The 20,974-nt window shown below is 32.7% G+C and overlaps 1 pseudogene; it reads right to left on the reverse strand.

Annotated features, from left to right (window-relative positions):
- Positions 1-1,678: 1,678 nt before the first annotated feature.
- LOC128244278 (putative tyrosinase-like protein tyr-3) lies at positions 1,679-20,276 on the reverse strand (annotated as a pseudogene).
- Between the last annotated feature and the right edge of the window lie 698 nt (positions 20,277-20,974).

The following is a 20,974-nucleotide window of genomic DNA, read 5'->3' on the forward strand; positions in this document are numbered from 1 at the left end:
CCGAATATTTATGTAGGCACTAGTTTATTTCAATTAAACTGCAATTGAACTTTTACTGAAATTTATTCAATCATAATTAAAAACTCAACTTATGCGAGTGATGTCATTGATTGACAATTCAAAAATCTTAATTAATGGAAAGTCAGGAGTATGGCGATGAATGACTGCAACGATTATCTCCCTTTTGTAGGGCCAACGATTCCCCATATACTATTAAACTTACTTTTTGTTTGGAAACAAAATCCTAAATTTTTAAGTTGTAAACATTTTGATAAAAATGAAAATGGCCAACTTCATATTCTTCACAGTCTGTAAAGTGTATGTTTCTGTAGAGGGTTTTAATGAATTGAACCTGACCTGCACTCGGATCGATGATACCATACGTACGAACGTGTGTTTTATCGAACATAAGGTATCCATAGACAATATTCAAACCAGTATTTTTTCAAATCGGATGGCTGTTTATATCCGGTCAAACATACCACAAGCGTCTTACTGGGGTGCAATTGGACGCTTAATGAAAATTATACATTTTTTTCACACTAGCGAGTTGGGGTTCACTTCTTCCTTGGAAAGGAGGCTTATCAGTACCTGCGTGACTGGCAATAATTAAGCAATTTTTGTGACTTTTTGTATTGAATGATAAGCATGAGGTAGCTGTTAACCATGAGCCTTGACACGAATAAATAAAGTAATACATTTTGAAACCTTAACGAAAACATCGTACGTATGGCGTCCTTGTTATATATCTCAATAACTAAATTTCGTATCGTTAATCATTTACGCTTTATAACTTCTGAGAAGAGCTGATAATAATACAAACACATATATAAATGGAAGCGTTTCATCTGAATCGTTTTATATGCATAAATATTATCAAAATAAAGTACGGTACACTAAGAAGGTGGTAAGGGCAACATGCAGTTGTCATTTTTAATGTGGAATATTATTCAGAACAATGTTAATGTACAATTAACAGAAATGTGCAGCCATTTACATTGACAAATCGCATCAACACATTTGCCACAGCAGACCGGGATTGAACCCGGGTTGCTAAATGCCCGTTGCTAATTGCTTATAAATGCAAAACTAGGATATCAATTTCTTTGCTAAATTAGATTTATACGTGTATGTATACTGAAAAAAGATGTTTTACGCATTCTATGTTTTCCTCGATAATTCGATGTAAAGCAGAGGTTGTCTTTGTTGTCATTGTAAATAACATCATATTAGCTGACTTCCCCTCTTTTAACAGTAAAGCAATTTTGATATGCGTATGGTTTGTGTTTGTGCTTGTATTTATGTATGTGGTGTAAGTTTGTTTTTGGAGTTTGTATTTGCATTACATTATTTATTTGTAGTAAAATACCGGGAGCTCTAGTCTCAAAATTCGTCAATGGCCATATGATTTAACATACAGATGAACCCATAAGGTGTATTAACACTCTTTACATGCAAAAAAAGCAGAAATAACGCCTTAAAAATATTGAACGAAATATTAGTTCTGTTGTTTGACCAGTTAATACTATCTTTGTTTACATCGACATTACACACATTTAACCAAAATATAACGTCCTGCGATAAAGCATTTGTTGGACTATGAATGCTATTGAAATGAACTCCATTTATCTAAGGAAGCGAGACAGAGAGTCAAACATTGTCAAATATAAGCCAGGAATTATTTGAGTGCGAAAATTACAGCAACAAAAATGTAGTTCATCCCAATATATTCGCGTGAAGATCCAGATGTATCACATGAACACGTACTCGGACTCTGATTCGGATCTGACGCATCATCTGAAATAAAACCGTTACTAAGTATAAAATCCATACCATGTACATACACAAAGAGCAGCATCCCTTAATAGTCATATGCCTATCGTCACTTTTATTCGTGTACAAATTTTCATGTAAATGCCAAAAATAATTGTTTAGCTACTGAAAAATTGAAGATGTTGCATGTATTTTAAATATCAAGGAATATAATTTGATGATCAATGAAGCTCGAGTATGGGCCTCCTTCAAAAAAGCTTGATTCCACCGTTAATATTTGTATCAGGTCTCACGTTTTAGTATTGCATGTGTGTTATGACAAGTTAAAGCGTTTGCATGACTAGCCAAAATACCAATGTGAATAACTCGCCATTTATTAAAGTCAATGATATGAAACTTGCTATACATGTAAGTAATGTATCTGGCAACAGGTGTTACAAATTTCATCACAATATATGAACGTTTTTATTATGGCTGTGGTTGACGTTTTTACATGATGAATCCGCAGACGACGACGACAATAATTAAAAAACGGAATAGCTATTAAATTGCTCTTCATCATAATGATAACCAATAAGTTACCTATGTAATCCCTCAAGATTTGTCGGTTTTCTGCATCTGTGTTATTCCTGTTCCGACCGTCGCCTAGGAGACCAACGAGGACAAACTTTCCATTACACGTCTCGCGCTGTAACGTAATCGGATTAAGTGTACGTCTTTGGCCTTCTTTACAATCGGATATCTGTTTGCTCACACAAACTCCGTTCGGAAACCTGATGCTGTCGATACTTTTGTCGCAGAAAAGGTAAATGGAGTTTCCACATTCGGGACATTCTGGCTGGGGCTTGTAAGAGTAGAAATCTGTGGTCCAGTTGTTCCACATTCCGTCAATGTTTTTCAAGTATTCAAAAGCATGCATTGGATCAGCAGGTCCATGGCCAGAATGGTTGTTTTGAGCGAGGTTGGTAGCTGGGTAATCTGCTTCAGGATCTATGTTGCAATGAGACCTTGCAATAGAACAAGGGTTTAAAATATTGTGTAGCAGAATAATTAATGGTTAATTCCCAGGTTTTTGTGAAAATCGTTCTAAATGCTGCCGTCATTTACGTGAGTGTAGTTTTTTCGTGACATTTGTACATCCCTCGTGTTGTATACGAAAGTAAACAGTGTCGTTTATAACTTAACACTTTTAAAGCATAAATGTGTGTGATCATATGATGAAAAAAGCCTGGACAATCTGTACAAAACATCGAAGGGCTGTGATTTATTATTCAAGGATTCGTGATGATCTTTCTTAAGGGATGAAATACAGTACCCTAAACAGTTATTAGTTAACCAGTAACACCTTGTGCCACCTAACAATAAAAAAAACCCCTAGATTTAGGGTTTAAAATCATTTTTATATGTGTATTCATGTGAAAAACCATTTAACTTACTGTTTTTGATTGTGTCGGAACTGTTCCCAGATAAAATCAATAAAGGCATGGTGCATCCAGAATACTGGATCGAACGCTGAATACCCAACGACCCCAATATCACCCCGACCCAGTCGTGAACCCCATCATGAAGGACTTCCAAGTTAAACGGGTTACTAAAATATTTTTCTGTTCCTGTAGTTATCTCCTGAAACAAGTAATGACCATTTTATATAGATTATCTGTATGGTTAGGGATTCAATTCTTCAACGCTATTTCAACGATAGTTTTTGTCGGGATTGTTGTTTAAATTTTACAATTATAACTTTTCCGGCACATCACTTAAATCTTGTAGCATTGTGTTTAACAACGAGTAGACAAAAAAACGTGTTGCTTGCATGGATCGCTGAGCCAAGTTGAAAAGAAAAAGACAGTTTTCGAGAAATATTAAATCGTTTTCGGGTTCCTTGCAAGAACTAAATTACCTAACTAGACGAACCAGTTTATTCGTATATATAATATATATATATATATTTAATATATTAAGCAAGATGACATTTTAATGTCGTTATCATATTTTCATAGTCATTGACTTCAATTAATCAGTAGGACTTGATTCGCTACAGCACCTTAGGCAGGTCTAAGGTAAGTATCTTAAATCACTAACTTGATATTGGCAAAAATCCATCAGTCCTTTGATATCAGCTTTGTGAATAAGTCTTGGTGGGCACTGGCCATCAAAGTTCGCTATGTCTCGCTGAATTTCAATGTTATATCCTCCAAACCATCCTGCAAATGGCCCCGAGGATATTGGACCATGCCCATTTCCGAAAAAGCAATGCGACCACACGACAGACTGGTCAGGCGATGGGATGTAATAGTCCATAGTATAGTCCCAATAAGGCAAAGATACGTTGGGATTTATCTTTCTCATTTCTTCTTCGAACCTTTAAACAAGACGCATTGAGAATAATAACATGACAATAAATAATGCAATGTAAACTTCGGGGACCAGTAGCAAGAACTATTAAAGATCAAGCTATCCTTAAATTACAAAGAAATATAAAACAAGCATAACCAATTTATGCATTCAATATGCTTTTGACAATTAAACACAATACCTTTTCAGTTTCTATTGTTTGCAAAAATGTACAAAACAGTGACTAGTGTATTCAATGTATATGTCTACACTTACGCTGCTAAGAACACCCGGTGCCAAGGTAAAAAAGCCCTGCCTTTATGCTTCCGTAGGATATTTGTATCATGCATCCTTCCAAATCGACCTAAGACTCCATTCTTTCAAGCAAACGCAACAAGAAACACAATTAGAAAATACAATGCAACTTAAAGGTAATCCTTTTTAGAGGCCTAACATTCAGCTAGTCACGAGACACAAAACTCCATAACAAAAAAAAAAGATGTAACAAACTTAGATATTTCAAAAACTGATTATAACACATCTAAAAAGAATGAAATTGAAATGCCATTTTTTATACAGAATTATAGATAAATACATCACTTAAATTTAACTTTCATTACGATGTACTGTGTCTTTGAGAGAATTTAATGCCTCTCAAATAGATTTCTTAATGCCGACAATGTTTTTGAATATTGATTGATCTTCTTTTACAAAAAAAACAACACCAAACAACATCTGTCTATATACACTTAATCATAATGTTGTATGTTTAGCCTTTAATGATATACCTTTTAATGACGTGACTAACGTTACTTATTGATAATTCACATTTAGTACAGATTTACTTCAGCAGTAGTTAAATTATACTTATTTATGGAAAAATAAAGTGCTTATCTCATAAAGGATCCTGAACACATCAAACACGGCCTGTCTGTCCTGTAGAGAGAGAGTTCGTATATCGGATCTCCGCCTAAATCCTGTGAGAGGCCCATGAAATCCATACCTTCAAATGCGATAAGTTAACCATGCTATTTTTGTGTTAGGAAACATAACATTCAGCTCATATTTAATTGAATAAAGGAACAGCACAACCAAGTTAATTTTTAATTAATGTCTCTATGAGTGAAAAAAGAGTGGTTCTGTGAAAAGCATTCCGTAATGGACACGGAGCCTTTGAAAGTTTCTAACTGTTTATCATAGATCTTACTAAGTGGTGCTACTTTTAATACTTGGACTCAACAACATATTCCTTACAAGCCCAAGTAAGCCGAAATATGATTTTATTAAACCAGATTTGCGGACAAAATAATTTGTTTCTCTTGGTATACAAAGATGTATAAGTAACATCAAACTAACAATTTTTGAAAAAAAACAACACTTTATATTTAATATTTAAACGATTGTAATTTCCTGCAAAAGTGTTTATATTTAAGAAGAATTGCATATTTTACTATGCTCAGGTTTTGTTAACGTTTATGTTTATATATTTGTATTTGTAAAAAAGAGCTGTAAAATATCTTTGTTTTTGTATAGTTCATGGTTTAATTGAATACACTATGCTTTTATTTACTTTGCGGCATTGTTATCACAAATTCACCATTGATCAAGATCACAACTTTTCGCTCAAATTGTAACCTTTAGTTTAAACAATTCAGATTCCGCCCGCTTTCTTTATCAATGAGGAGTACGGGTAGTGATAGCACACTGATATTATCTTAAGATCTTTAACAGCTGATTTTTGGATGACCTTGTGAGTTATAGTGTGTTTAGGACTCTAGTTAAACTTAATTCACTCAAAGTTGTTTTAAAAGAGTAAGTACTCATTTTTCACGGTAACAAAAGAGCGACTTCATTTTTATACAGTAACGTAATGCACAAACATTGTTTACAAGACCTATTTTATTTGTGAAAGAAAATTGAAACAGAAACATATTATGTTCCATTTATATTATGATCTACAGTTATTGAAACTCATTTATAAAATAATAATATTCCACTATTTTTCTTAGTTATTTTGATAACATATCAAAATACAAGGTAACATTTCCCCTTACAAAATATATCTACGTACTATTTGACACATTGCAAGAAGTTTATTTTAAGCTCTTTGTATATGTTGACGTATTTAAAACAAACGGATCGTACAGATTCAGAAAGAAAAAAATGCAACATTTGAAACTTAATACGAAAAATAAAAAAAGATACGAACTACATATACAAAAATAACACAAACTACAATATTTCTATTAGGTCATATTATTATAGTTGTATTAACTTTCAGATCAATTGGATCTATTTCATGAAATCTAAAGGATGTTGGCTTAACACTGTGATAAAGCGAAGTATTAAAAAAATACATGGACAGAAATAAGAATGAAATCATCATTAAAAAAATCTGATTAATAAAAGCAGCGGACAATGGCAAAATGGACAATCCAATGAATGGTCTTGTTGATGATTTATTTAAGCAGAACAAGCCGAGCTACGTAGACGAAGTATTAACTTTAATGAACAAAGAAAACATACCACAAGAACAGGCACAAGACCGAGTGTACTAAACAGTGAAACAAACGTATTGCAAAGCTCTAGTTAATGCTTTTACAGACAATGTGTTATGAATGATATTTCTCAAGGACATTTCTATGTTGTAATGTTTCAAAAACACAGTGGATTGTGTTATGTTATCAGAGGATTTTGACACAGCACATAGACATATGCTGTTTATAAAATAAAATTTCTGTTCTTATCGGACCCTGTTGATTATAGGCCACCAGAGCTTAATAATGAAGGGCACAAATTCTTAAATCTAAGTCTGTGTATTTTGATAGATGTATTCAAACGTGATCTTATCTATATTACTATTTTTTAAATACTCATGTATGCTTAAAACGTAAATATGTATGTTTTACTTGAAAGAATTATCCAAAGGGAAATCACTATTAATAGTAAAGTAAACACACACACTTGCCATGCAATATGATATGGTTACGTACTTATTTAACATCTCTCCAGAAGGTCAACTGCTCTTTTCACAAAATAAGAAAATAAAATTAACTAAAGTGACGCGAATATTTATATAGAAATGGCTAAGAAAAAGTGTTTTCTTTATTTTTAATAAAGGAATGTAAATGTATTGTAATAAAACAATATATATAGCATAGATATGATCAGAAATCAACTATTTAAAAAGTATTGCTCTATTGAGTGACACAAGGTTATGACTCAATCACACAGCACATAAAATATATCGCGTACAAATAAAACATTTTGGGATTACGTGCTGAATTCACACGGATCAGCAAGCACATATAACAATGATATAATACGAATGTTAGCACCCCAACCCAAAGGCCAAAAAATAAATTAAAAATATTTCTTTTAATAATTAAGTTAAATGAATGAAAATGAAAAAAGCTTTTTTATTCTGTTTGATTATTTTGGTAACACGCTTAACTAAAATGCTGAAATATGACACATCGCATTCACAATGGCCCTAGAAAATGTAAAGATAAACCTATTCAGATTGAAATTCCAATTAAAATATGTTTTATAGTACAACCAAAATACATTGCAATTTAACGTGCTATTATAGCTAAAAGATGTGCAGTGTTGTGCCACCAATAGTAGCAAACTAGACGTAACGAACGTGATTTGGTTGTTTTTTGTACATTATTTAAGCGTCATATTGTATCTTTGCCATGGTACTGACGCCTTTCAGGTCAATAGATACACACTTTCCCACGCAACTTGTCATTGTACGTCATGAGTCCTTTTAGATAAAGAGCGACATGTTTTCAAGTTTCTTCAATTTTAGTGGTTTAGTCGCCCCGATATTTTTATCGTGCGTTCTTATTTAGGGAGTAGCGTGTGACTGACAACAGAAGATATTCTGTATGATAATACTCGTACTGGATCCTTAAACGACATTCGCTTATCAATACTTAACGCAACAGCTTTTGTGATATCTCTTTTACACATAAGAGGGTTGTAATTGATATTTATTATTTGAATAGAAGATAGCATCTTTTTTGAACAGATGATTTCCGTTTGTATGGCGGTGCTTTAACAATTTACGATATTAAGAAAACACAATGTACAAACAGATCCATGTCTCGTTCGAAATGCGATATGCTTACATCGTACTTTTTGCATAAAGGGTAATTCTTAATGCTTTTGATTCACAGATCATCAATGGAAATCTAGCTTTAACTTGTACATTTTTTCTCGGCCTACATGGACAGAAAAACAACAACAGGAAATTATAAAATATGTACAGCTGGATCAATAATGACATAGACTGCATAAGGAAAATGAAGAAAAAACTTGGACAGCTTTTCCAGAGTTGAACAAAAAATACATAAAATAAATTAGCACGAAGACACAAATTACATTCACATTATTAATGTTTAAGAAAACAAAAATAGCTTTATTAACATATTTTAAACACCATTTTACTTAAACATTCGTAACCTCAAAACATTTGGATTACGATGAAAATTATGAGTAGCATTGTTTCGTCTTTCCGTCGTTCATTTTAGAACACTCAAGTACCTTGTGTTTAATGCACTAGTAAGCTATTGTGATAACTCTTTGTTAGTAACTAGTTACTTTAAACTACATCTCCTCCTAATCAGTAAGGCCTATTTTAATGAGGCCTCTTTTATTGTATTTTTCCACCATTTAGGCAACTCGAGCATTGCTCTTCAGTGGTCACATGTGTTCTCGAATAGAGACGCCTTAAACTATCTGGTTAGAATATCCCAAATGGAACATTTCCTTGATGCAATATTTGTTTTCTATTATGAAGGTACTACAGCTTTTACTGCCAGCATAAAGGAAATGTCAACGTTTCTGGCTCAAGGAGACAATGGTTCGAATTGCTAATTTCATCAAGAAAGAACAGGCTTAAATTTGGTTTAAAGATAGATTGGAATTGAAAAATCATGCCATTTAACATAAAGGTTTTTGAACAGAATCATTAAATGATATCCTAAACTATATTGTTATTTTTTTAATCCACCGTTGCTCATACAAGGATGTTCCTCCTGTTTTCAAGTAGCCTAACTATAGTGTTAACATTGTTGAAATGATAATTTTATATATTGATCACAAAATTTCCAATTACTTTTTTCAAAACAAACCAAAAGTAAAAGAGGCCTCATAATCTTATCTGATTTCCCATTTCTAAGAGTGCCTTTTATCACATAGAATGGTTTATATGTTGTTTATCAATTGTGCTGTTATGTGGTTCTTTGATGGATATGTGACTTGAGTAATTTATTGATATGTTGGTTAGGTGTAAAAATGACGTCAACACTAATTTAAAGACGTCAAATGTTTTTGAGACTTTGGTAAAATTCTGAACGTTTATGTTTCATAGCCATATTATAAGTTGGCATCAGTTCAAAATGTCTGAACGGGCTAATCCTGGTGATTCCTTATATGATAACCAAATGACCAGTATATTTTATCATATGCTATACCTTGTTTCCTGTTCAATAAAGCCATCGCGTATTTTCTGCATAACGCATTTGTAACATAACGCTATTTCTATTGACCAGAACATATATCACTCCACATGTTTGTAATCAAGTTAATTGGCAAAAATAAGTGATAAATTGGCAATATTCTAACAAGTCAAACATCTCTTTCTCCATTTGTATTGATGATGAAGATTTATTTGATTACAATCTTAATGGAATACGTGATTTCGTGATATTATGAAAACATGTTTGAAGTATTTAAATAGCAAATAATAGTAAAATAATGTTTAATGTCATCTTATCGGACATGACGTCACACTTAAAAAGAAAGTTATTTCGTTCAAAGTTTAGTGTATTTGTTGCAATTCTAACCGGATATCGTATGGATTCTACGAATAAAAACAATCAGATAAACGTTTGGTTTTTAAATATTCCGGGTACTACATTTTTTTCAGTGCATGTACCACAAGAGAAGGTAAAGCTTGTAGTACTCTGCTCATCTAAAGAGCAAATGAAATAGGCAGCATCTGACACGCGTCATCATATAATCCAGTTTTATTCAACCCCACCAGGAAATATGAAACAAAGGCTTGCTTCCTAACACCCTGAATTCGTTGAATAAAATTGTTTATTGTTGAACGATTTGTGACTGATTTAATATATATATTTATATGATTGTTTTGCAACTAGGAACATAGTTGTTTCATTTAAACTGGAATCAGATATAATTTGGGGTATTTAGAAATATTTGTATACCCCGCAAACCGTGTTTGCAAAACGTTTTTTTATTGGTATAGAAATGTGCATACCTTTTATCAGCAAATTCGGTCTTGAAGAAATTGTAATCTTCATCCTTTATAGAAGCCTTTTGGAGTTTGTTGAAATGTGCTCGAAGACAAGCCTCTTCCGCCAACGTATGGTCAACTTGTGAAAGCTGATAAAAATGTATTTTTTGCTGTTTTATTTTTCATTAGAAATAATCTAAAAATCAATATTCGTCATGAACGTACCACAATAAAATTATCAAGAAAAATTATCATTATATTGAAAAAATGCTTACATGTTTACTCCGGTCGAAGCATTCCTGCACGTTTTCTGGAAGTGACAGGGTATATCTAAAGTCAGTTGCAAACACATTTGACACAAATATAGATACAATGGTAGCAAAAGCAAGAGTATCCATCGTTTTCATCGTTTGACATAAACTGACTACTTTACGAATAATCTTCTTCTCTTGATGCTTGAGAAGAAGATAACGATTGGTGGGCACTAACAGACAAAAATAGAACTTAAGTCCCGGTCTAAATATGTGACTCAGCAGTATGTTCTATTTAAACTCCAACTTTATTTTAATGACACCTGTTCGTGAATGCAAAAAACGTAGTGTTGACCTCTTTGGAAAAAAATTGCTTACCCCAGCAATGTTGGATAATACTTTTTATTACCAGCTAGTACATATAAAGAGCATTTAGTGTTTATCACCGCAGTATTTTATCATATATGTATTTGCAACTACTGCCGATGAAAAACATTAAGTGTCAACCTCTGCACCTTTTAATTAAACATCTGTTCACAGTTAAAACCGATGAAAAACATGAAGCTCTTACCACATAAAGTACACTGAAAACATAAGACACGGCCTTTCCGTCGTGCCATGGAGTGATTTTAAATTTCGGATCTCTGCTGAAATCCTGTAAGAGGTCCAGTAAACCCATACCTATAAAAGCGACAAGTGACAAATATCTAGAATATTTAAAGTCATGTACATCTGTTCATATGCAAAACATACTATTGGATATTAAATGCAATAAATAGTGAATCAGGAATTGACCGTTCCCGTCATGGCATGTTGGCTCCTGTGTAACATGATGTTTGTCTGGTTAGCTAATATTTGTTTTACGCTTGTACTGTTTAACAAGATCACAGTAGATTGTATTTGGCTGTTTGGCTATTCTTTTAGTGACCTTTTAGTTAAATAAATAAATACGATGTTTCATAATAACACTTTGTTTTTATCTTCATTATTTTTTTTTTTATTTTTTTTTTTTAGAAATTTGGTATTTTATGAGTTTCTCGTATGTATAGAAGTTTTGAATAATCAAGATTCTTAAAGAACTTGACACAAAGTACTTGAAAATATCGGGAGTAAGGTCCGAATTTTTCTTATATATTTTTTATGAATTTGTGTTTTTTGATAAAGTTAAATTTTCTATCAAAAATAACCAGTGCAAGATCTTTCTTAAATCTTGGATTTTATTGAATCATTCTGTTAGGATTTCTTTCGAACTTCTTGTTGGAATTATTCTGAAAGTGTTGTTGGATTTAAATAGTGCTCATGAAATGTGTTCAATATTCCATGAGGATTTTATTATGTTGGTTAAAAAACAAACAGTACCCGTGACGATATTTGTGAAATTTTGGTCTTTGGACAGTTTTCTTTTTCAATTGTTTCAATTTAAGCATAACATTTTTGAAATTTCTTTCGTTAATCTTCAAGTACATCATTTTTGTTGATGTTCAAAGTTTTTTTCTTATTGCTCTTGGCCCCTTGTATAAAATGTGTGCACACCTACATATTTGTTTCGTTTTAACGAATAATCTTTATTATATGAACACTCTACGTGGGGAATATCAATGAACAAAGAAGAGGAAATCGGACGGGCCTCACCACATCCCGTAATTCTTATCTCCATGTGCCAAATTGTATCTTGTAATGTAAATAGGGATATACTAAGAAATTTAGGCAAACAATTAACGATTAAAACAAACTTCAATTTGACAGCTGTCGTAATATTGTTATTAAGCATACTTAAATATGCTTTTTTTTATCACAGAGTAAATGTATTGCAAAAGTTTCAACTAGTATTTATTCTAGCGGCCAACATGGATAGAAATACAAAACACATGATATGCTCTACTATTTATCATCAAAAACAATTTGTTTTTAAAAATACACAATTTTATTAATATTGCACTTAGAAGGTATAGACTGTTCAAGGAATATGACAAGATATACAGTTTGGTTAATAAAGAAAAAAAACGATACAGACTTTACAAGGCAAATGTTTTTGTCAACATTTAACATTAAGGTTAAGCAGACACAGCTAGCTTTATCAACATTTATTAAGCAGCACTTCACTAATAACGATATAGATAAAGAGTAGCAAATTACGTCCTCTTTTATAAAATGACTTCACCCAACCACTTTTAAGAACACTCAAAGACTATTTGTTCAATTTACTGATTCAAATTTAAAATTGTATTTGATTCTTACCTGAAACTACTACAGTTTCTACTGCCGCCATATGGACAATAATTGGTAAAATAGACTATAGACAAAAAACATTTCTTTATTATTAAACTCTTAACATATATCGGATTGAAAAAATCATCCATACGTACATATCATTACATTATGGTAATTGATCAGGCTTCATAAATGACCTTTCATAGAAATTTCAGTAGAATGTTGTTGTTGTTTTCTTTTAAACCGTCGATGTTTATGCAATAATGAACAAAATTAGTGATGTTTCTTCCGCGTTGAAGTGAGATCAATTTAATCGTTTTAGTTCAAGACGAAAAACACATTTTTAAGTGTTTAAAGGTACTCGCTCATGTTTTTGGACCAACAATAAGTTATCCCGGTAACACATCTGAAACAATAATTTTATCATTATTTTACTTAATGCTATCACAATCGCAGAAAGAAGTACAGTTATAGTATAAAAGTCAGTTTGGTTTCAGTGATGTGCGGACCCACGCCGGTAAAGTCAAGAAAAAAAGAAAACCGACGCCTTTACCGTACTACAACCGGGAGCTTTTGCTCTGACATTTCAGAATAGAAAAAGGTCATTTTTTTGCATTCACGTGAGCAACTGACTGTAGATTAATACCACGTGTTCAATTATTCTAATAAACTTAAATTTACACGGCACCTTGTTCTTAGATCAATTTGTATCGAAGTGGCAGTATAAATTGGTTAATTTTGCAATGTCTTATGCCGCCTAAAACGCGTTTGATTTTCAATGATTTAAAAGTTTGCACACCTTGTATCTGCAAACTCGGTCATAAAGAATATAAGAATCGTCCATGGCCGTTCGTGTAAGATAGGTTCATGGGTTTGAAATGAACCTATCTTACACGAGTGGCCATAGTAGATGCATTTTCTTCCGCCTCAGCTAAACAAAAAAAAAAGTTAAAATGTATTTAATTCGCTGGTAATATTTTGTGAGTACTATAATTAATTCGCGTATAAATATGTGATAATGTGTAGCTCTCATATATATGCGCGCAGTGATTCAAATTATGTAAAGAGTTAAGATCTATCTAAAAATAGTCATGAGAAGATTGTAGCATGTTTTCCTAAGGGCAGCCTGAAAACCTTTTTGGTGTCATTTGAAGCTAAAAATAATTTATTTGGATTGTAAATATTGTAGACAAGATTTCCATGGTGCTACAGACGACGGACGTTGACATGGGAGGCAATTGCATGATGACAATAAAACAATTGTTCCATTTTTTCCCGATTTATTCTTAACATTTGCACATAAGACATGATCATTTTAAAATTCAAGAAGGAGGCACAAATTACAATAAACTGATCGGTATACGTTTATAATATAACATAATGTAGACAACACAGTCACAATGAAATCAAGTATATCGCAAATATTGGCAGTGAACAGTCATGAAATAAATTGCATTTTAAACTTCAAAACGCCATGACTCGTCAAATAGTTATTGACTTAAATGGGCAAATTACATCAATGCGGATGTGTCTTCTTAGTGTTGCATGCATTTTTGTTTTTGTTACCACCTCAGACTATTGCCTTCTTGTAATTTGGTTTTGAGGCTAAATGATTTGTAATTTGGAATAGTTGATGAACATGCCGGATCTACATGGTCTACTTTACTTTTCCTTTTTACATTTCATGTTCTTGTACTCCTACACCGAAATTGGGCCACCATGGTGGGTATGTTTAAACTCTCTATTTAACGCCATTTAATGTTTAGAACACAAGTGGAACTTAATTCCTATATATAGTGTTAGGGTTGTAAAAATCTATAACTAATGTTATTTCGCGTGCAAATTAATAAATCGCGTAAACCATATTGGGTTGTTTTAGTGGTCTCTAACCTAAAGATGTTATATATATATATATTAGTATAGATGCTCTGTGCTGTTTGTGGAGTTTTGTGCTATTGTTCCATGTTTCTAGTTTGTGATTTTTATGTCTCTGTGTTCTATGTCTTTGGCGTTTACCATGTGCCATTAAACTGGGTTTATGTTTAAACTTATGGCTACTGAGCTTGTTTCTGTAGTTTTTTAACATAAGTATTTTAAAGACTTAACATAAAAATCAATATATTTATATAAATTTCCGAAATATCTTTAAGATATATTGTATAACATCGTATTTGTGTTATATTGGTTACATTAATAATTGATGGAATGAAATTCCTCGGTCCATACACTTTATGTTCAGCCAACAAAAAATACTATCAGAATATCAACTTGTACTTTATTTTACAATTCCACAAAATCAAACATAAAGTAAAAGATGACATATCAAACGAATTAGAACATGTCTCACATGGTCAAATGGTCGTAGGTAATATATTGTATATACAAATTATCATGTAGTTATCTTGAACCTTTTAAAGTTATGACAAAATTAATATATTACTACCTAATCTACCAAATAATGTCATCATGCCAGAGGTGTGGACTGTATTACATATTTGCATTGTATCACCAGTAGCATGTGTACCAAGTTGTTGTATGTAAAATTCAATAGTTAATCAGCTGTGGTCAAGTTTTAGTTGTTGAATGAGGGACATATCTTGACAATTAATGATGCCAGAATTAATATTACAATTAGTAAATTTGTGAGTAAGGAGCTGTGTATCACTGGTAGCATGCCCATAAAATAGAAGGTAAATATTCTGAATGGTTATTAAGTAATGGCCATGTTATAGTGTTTGAATGACGGGCAACACTTTTGCACTCTTTTCAGACTGAGTTATGTTCGTAGCTGAATAATGTGGGTATCGGTCTAACGCTAAACATACTTGCAATATGTGAAATGCAATCAAACCTGTACATTTATTTCAGTTTATGGACTTCAAGGCCCCATATTCATGGACGTCTTGACTCTGAGTTCGACTAGTTTCACAACGTTGTGTGTATTTATTTGCAGGATAATGTTTATGGGGTATTTTGTGTTTGATTTAATAAGAAAAAAGCATCACTTGGCCAACTATCCTAATAAACTAAAATTTACACGAAATCTTCATGTTGGACCGATTTAATGTAAGAAACAGTTTAAATTGGTTTATTTAGCAATGTTTTATGCCCCCTTAAACGTGTTTGATTTTCAATGATTTACAAATTTCCATACGTTGTATCTGAAAACTCGGAATATATGTATCTTCTATTGCCGCTCGTGTTAGGGTTCATCCCAACCCAAGCATATGATGTTTTGCGGAAATGTGGTTTACCTACAAGAGGTTGCGATAAACCTTGCATCTTACACGAGCGGCCATGGCAATTACTTACTAGGCAATTTACACTAATTCGGATGTGACTTCTTAGTGTTGCATGCATTTTTCTTTTCCTTTTTAATAATCGAAGTGTGGTTATACCGTATCCGACCATTGCCTATTTGCAATAAATGTTTTTAAGTCTGAGTCTTTAACTCAGACTCAAGATGTTAGTGAATATGGGCCCTGGCCAATTGCAATGATACTGGCAATCTTGATGCCAAGCAATGTATGTTGGTTTGGCATAGAGAAGGGATTTGAACAGAAACAAACAAATATTCACAGTCAGGTTGACTGAACGCATTAAGTATTAAAAGCGTTACAATTATTTGCTTGACAGCAGATAATGTTTATCGTCAAAAATACGAGTAAACTGCGACAGAACAAAGCATGATTTGTATCTAAACTATTATTACTGATGTATTTGATCCTAACAAAGTTCATCAAGAAAACTAGTTCAAGTTACAAAAATAAGACGCAAACACACCGATATACAGTGACAGATCAAAGCTTGGTTTGTACCGAAACTATTATTACTGTTGTATTTGATCCTACAAAGTCTACATAACAGGTTATAAACGACGGAATAATCAGGTAAGCTGAGGGATGACTATTTTAGTTCCATAAAGTTCAAGCCTGCTCTTCATTTAAGTAGTATTCCAATGTGTAGTGATAAAAATGGAGGAAGAGTGACAACGTTTGTTGGAGCCGCTCAAAATGATACAAAAAGCAATTTTAATGCCAGACCAATAGCGACAAGACCAAACTGCAGTGGCCATTATTTTGCCGACCATTCTTTTTTTATTCGTATAGAGATAGCGGTAATGATGATTAGAACATACTACAAAGAGTGTGTGAGTTATTTAGACAGGCCATGGACTAAACATATGTTAGTTTCTTTTATGATCACATGTATCATCCTTAAAAGTTGCAAATTGAACACCAGGAGTGGGATGCTAGCGATGATAAGACAACCTCCACCTCCACCTCCGTATGGTGACGAGAAAAATCAAAGAACTTAATCATAACAATAACACTTCAATTTAAACTCATAAAAGTTTGATGCCCAGTTGCCCTTATTGTTCATGGTACTTATTTCGTATCATATAGACAAAACTATACATTTACATACTTAATATCATCATGCCAGTAACACATAATCTAGTTTGTTGCAAATATACCTTATTTTTGTATATTAAGGTGTTGTGGTTTTCCAAACGGCAAAAGAGTTGTTGGTATTAATTAAATGTCTTCTTCCCCAGTACATCATAATATAAGTAAACAATTATGTGTTTGGTGTTGTCTGACCTGCTATTACTCTGTATATGCTGATTTGGGTGCATCGGTATAATGTTAAATAAATTAATAACTTATACATTTTTAAAACTAATGCGATTGACATAGAAATAAAACGACAAAAAGGAACGCCTCGTCAAGAATAAAGTTAGAAAAAGTAACGATATATAAAAATATATTTTATATTAATTCGTTTATCAGTTATGTTGGTTAATTGTATATTTGCATTACGATAAACTTATACACATATAATAAAATTGTACTTCTACTTACATTTTAGATGTACAGAGCGACACAACAAAGCGACAACAAAAGCTAGTTCCTTATAAATACATCAGTGTTGTCATTCACAAGCGAATGTCTAAGATACTAGGCAGCAAATTAATATACTTCCGGTAAACCATTTGCTTGAAAAATGTAAGAAATATGTCTGTATACGTTATGGCCAGGTTAATGGGCTTCGGATGGTGACAATATCTGATTATACGGTGGAATCGACTGCTTAAAAAATTCCTAGAGAGAAATTTAAACAAACGCATCAGAGCGTTGGATGACAAATTCTAAAACGTGATTTTATCTTCACAACAATCTCCAACACCGCCATCTGATATGGTAGTTCTGCTTGAACGTTTCAGCCACTCAACAAAACATAATAAATGGCATGTTTCGTTGCAGGACATGAGAATTATGTTTATTGTCAATTACTTCTAGTTTGGTGTGTTGAACAGTTATATGTTTACCTTTTAGGTCAACTCAATTCAGTTCTGAAACTATATTACATGATAATTATTGTTTATAATACAATAATAATGAATAGTCAGATGAATAAAGCAACATATATACAAATTATTTAATTAGAAATCAAATCCATCACATAAAACAGGTGTTATGCAAACAACGTATATAAAATGAGAATGTCATAGATTGACACCAAAATGCATAAAGTAGTATTTTATCTGCGCATGAGCGGTCTTCTATTTCCATACTAGTTCAAAGTTTACAACTTTGATTTCAACTTATTAACATTATTAGTTGTTCAAGTAATTTAGTTTTACTGAGTAACTAAACATCTGATCATGTTCATATCTTGAATTTTAAGTCGTTGACATTAACATGCATTTGGTATAAAAATAAAAGGCCGCTCATGCGAAGCAAAATACTACTATATGCATTTTGGTGTAAATCTACGAGAGAGTTCCTCTTATAGACGGTATGTGCATTATATAACTCATTAAATAATCATATTCTTTTTTAAGTTCATCTTTTTATTTTTAATTATTTTATATACAGTAATTATAATATGAAATAGGTTAGGAACTGAGAAAAGACAGTCTAGGGGATGTGGAAATTTATTTAATTGGAAATATTCCTTTGGCCTTGGGATAACCACAACACTTGAACCATACTAAAAAATAAGTGATTGCAATGCACTAGGTTATGTTTTACTAGCATGATGGTATTGATTTCATGTTAATGTATAGTTTTGTCTGTAGGATATTAACCAAATATCATGAATAATAACAACAGCTGGGCAGTAATCAATGTGTTGAAATTGAAATGTTATGGTTATGATTTAGAATGTCTCAAGCACTTTTACTTTTATTATCACCATATAGAGGTATGGTATGTATGATCATCACAATCCTCTCACTACTGGTGTTTAGTCTACACACTTTATGATGAGACCTGTGATCATTAGAATGCCAAATATGTTTTGAATCCACGTCCTGTCTGGAGAAATCGTGCAATCTTTGTAGTATGTTCTCATCATCGTTACCGCTATTACAGTTCGAAAAAGATATATAACTAATACTAAACTAATTCGATTCTTAGCTTTAAGGTTAATTTTCAAAAGCTATCTACTCTACATAAAAACGCCAACAAACGTCCAATGCCCAAATCGTATTATCGTTGCTTGAAATATACATATATACAAATTTGCATATATGTTTGGATGTAACTACACGTAAAAAATGAATTTCTCCAAGTAAACGATTTATATTTTAACTCGTATCATAACTAAGCTCTTCAAACTCGTATTTCTTTTCCTAACTTAGATTATGTTCAAACACATTTTACTTTAAATGGTGAAATCGTAGATGTCCAATAACGCAAAGCATTTTGACATGATCTTATGTAATTCAAAAATGCAAAACAACCGCTATGGACAAAATGCAGGATGAAAAAAGACGGTAATCAATTCATAGTTCATCTTGCCAACACACTGAAGACACACAGTTCCCATCATGATGATGACGCCGCCATATAGGGTTGCCAGGATCGCTATTCAGCTCTTGGCCAAGCTTGAGATGTGTTTAAGGCCTATGGGGCAGTCGTATTAGTGTTCACATGGGTTCTGTTACTGCACACGAGGCGCAAGGCACCGCTCGTTGTTTAAATTCCGCCTCGATGTGCGACATGAACCTGTTGGAAATAACATTATCAATGACTTGGCTGGTATGAATTCTTTATCAATTGCATTTAACTGTGTATAGAAACGGCCATTGGACTCGATTATATTGCGTCATGTGGTTAAACAGGAATTTGTGTAATAATGTAAATATTTAGTTTGATTTTTTTGATATTTTTTTTAATTCATGTCTTGGGAATTTCATGAGGGTTGTCATAAAAGGAATTCCTAATACACGGCTTTATACAATTATGCTAGTTAGCAGCACTTAGCAAGTCAAATAAATCATCTGTCGCATGTGTTTTGTCTTACAAATCGACATCGCTATTTAGTATAATGACTTTATTACATTATCAAATCCATATTTGTTGTAAGCCGGCATATATATTGAGATATTACTAGACTTACCATCTTTTAGGAATGCGAATATTATCCATTGCTTAATATTTGGCGTCCCTATAGTTGTATAATTATGTAACGTTATCTGTCTATGCTTCATGCTTTTGTAACATCTCTTGACCTGTGTCGATTGATGTCACGTGGCTCTTTTCACACGCGGTCCTTGCGTCCAGTAAGGCTCAAGGAGCCAAGAAAGACGTCTGTGAAATATGATGCGGCGGCCGTTTCGGTGGTCACGGTGATGTCGCATGACACGCAGGAGTCACTGTCCGTGTACGTGTTGATAGCAAGCTCCAGCTCCACCTGTAACTTGTCCTGCACCTCCATATCACCCTTATCGTTACACAGTGTGTCTGCAACGAGATTATATTAAATGCATGACAATATTTATGCGAATAACTACAGAAACAAGCTCAATAGCGAAATGTTAAAAGATAAACCCGGTTTAATGGCACTGGGTAAACGCCAAAGATATATAACGTAAAAAAACTCATTTAAATGTAGTTCTTCAAATGAAAACAGCTAACACGCATGTCTAGTTTAATGGTGAAGGCACGAATTTGCAACACCATGGAATATTAGATAACATTAATAGTTCAAACTCTTATTTGTCTGAATTGTTAAATCAATCAATTGAAACTATAGAGACATACCAAAATCAAATAACACTGTTCATTGTTTAATAATTGAAAGACGAAAATACTTATGCATGTCAACCATTCAACTATTTGCGAAA

Source organism: Mya arenaria, chromosome 8, assembly GCF_026914265.1.
Source record: "Mya arenaria isolate MELC-2E11 chromosome 8, ASM2691426v1".
NCBI classification, from domain to species: Eukaryota; Metazoa; Mollusca; class Bivalvia; order Myida; family Myidae; genus Mya; species Mya arenaria.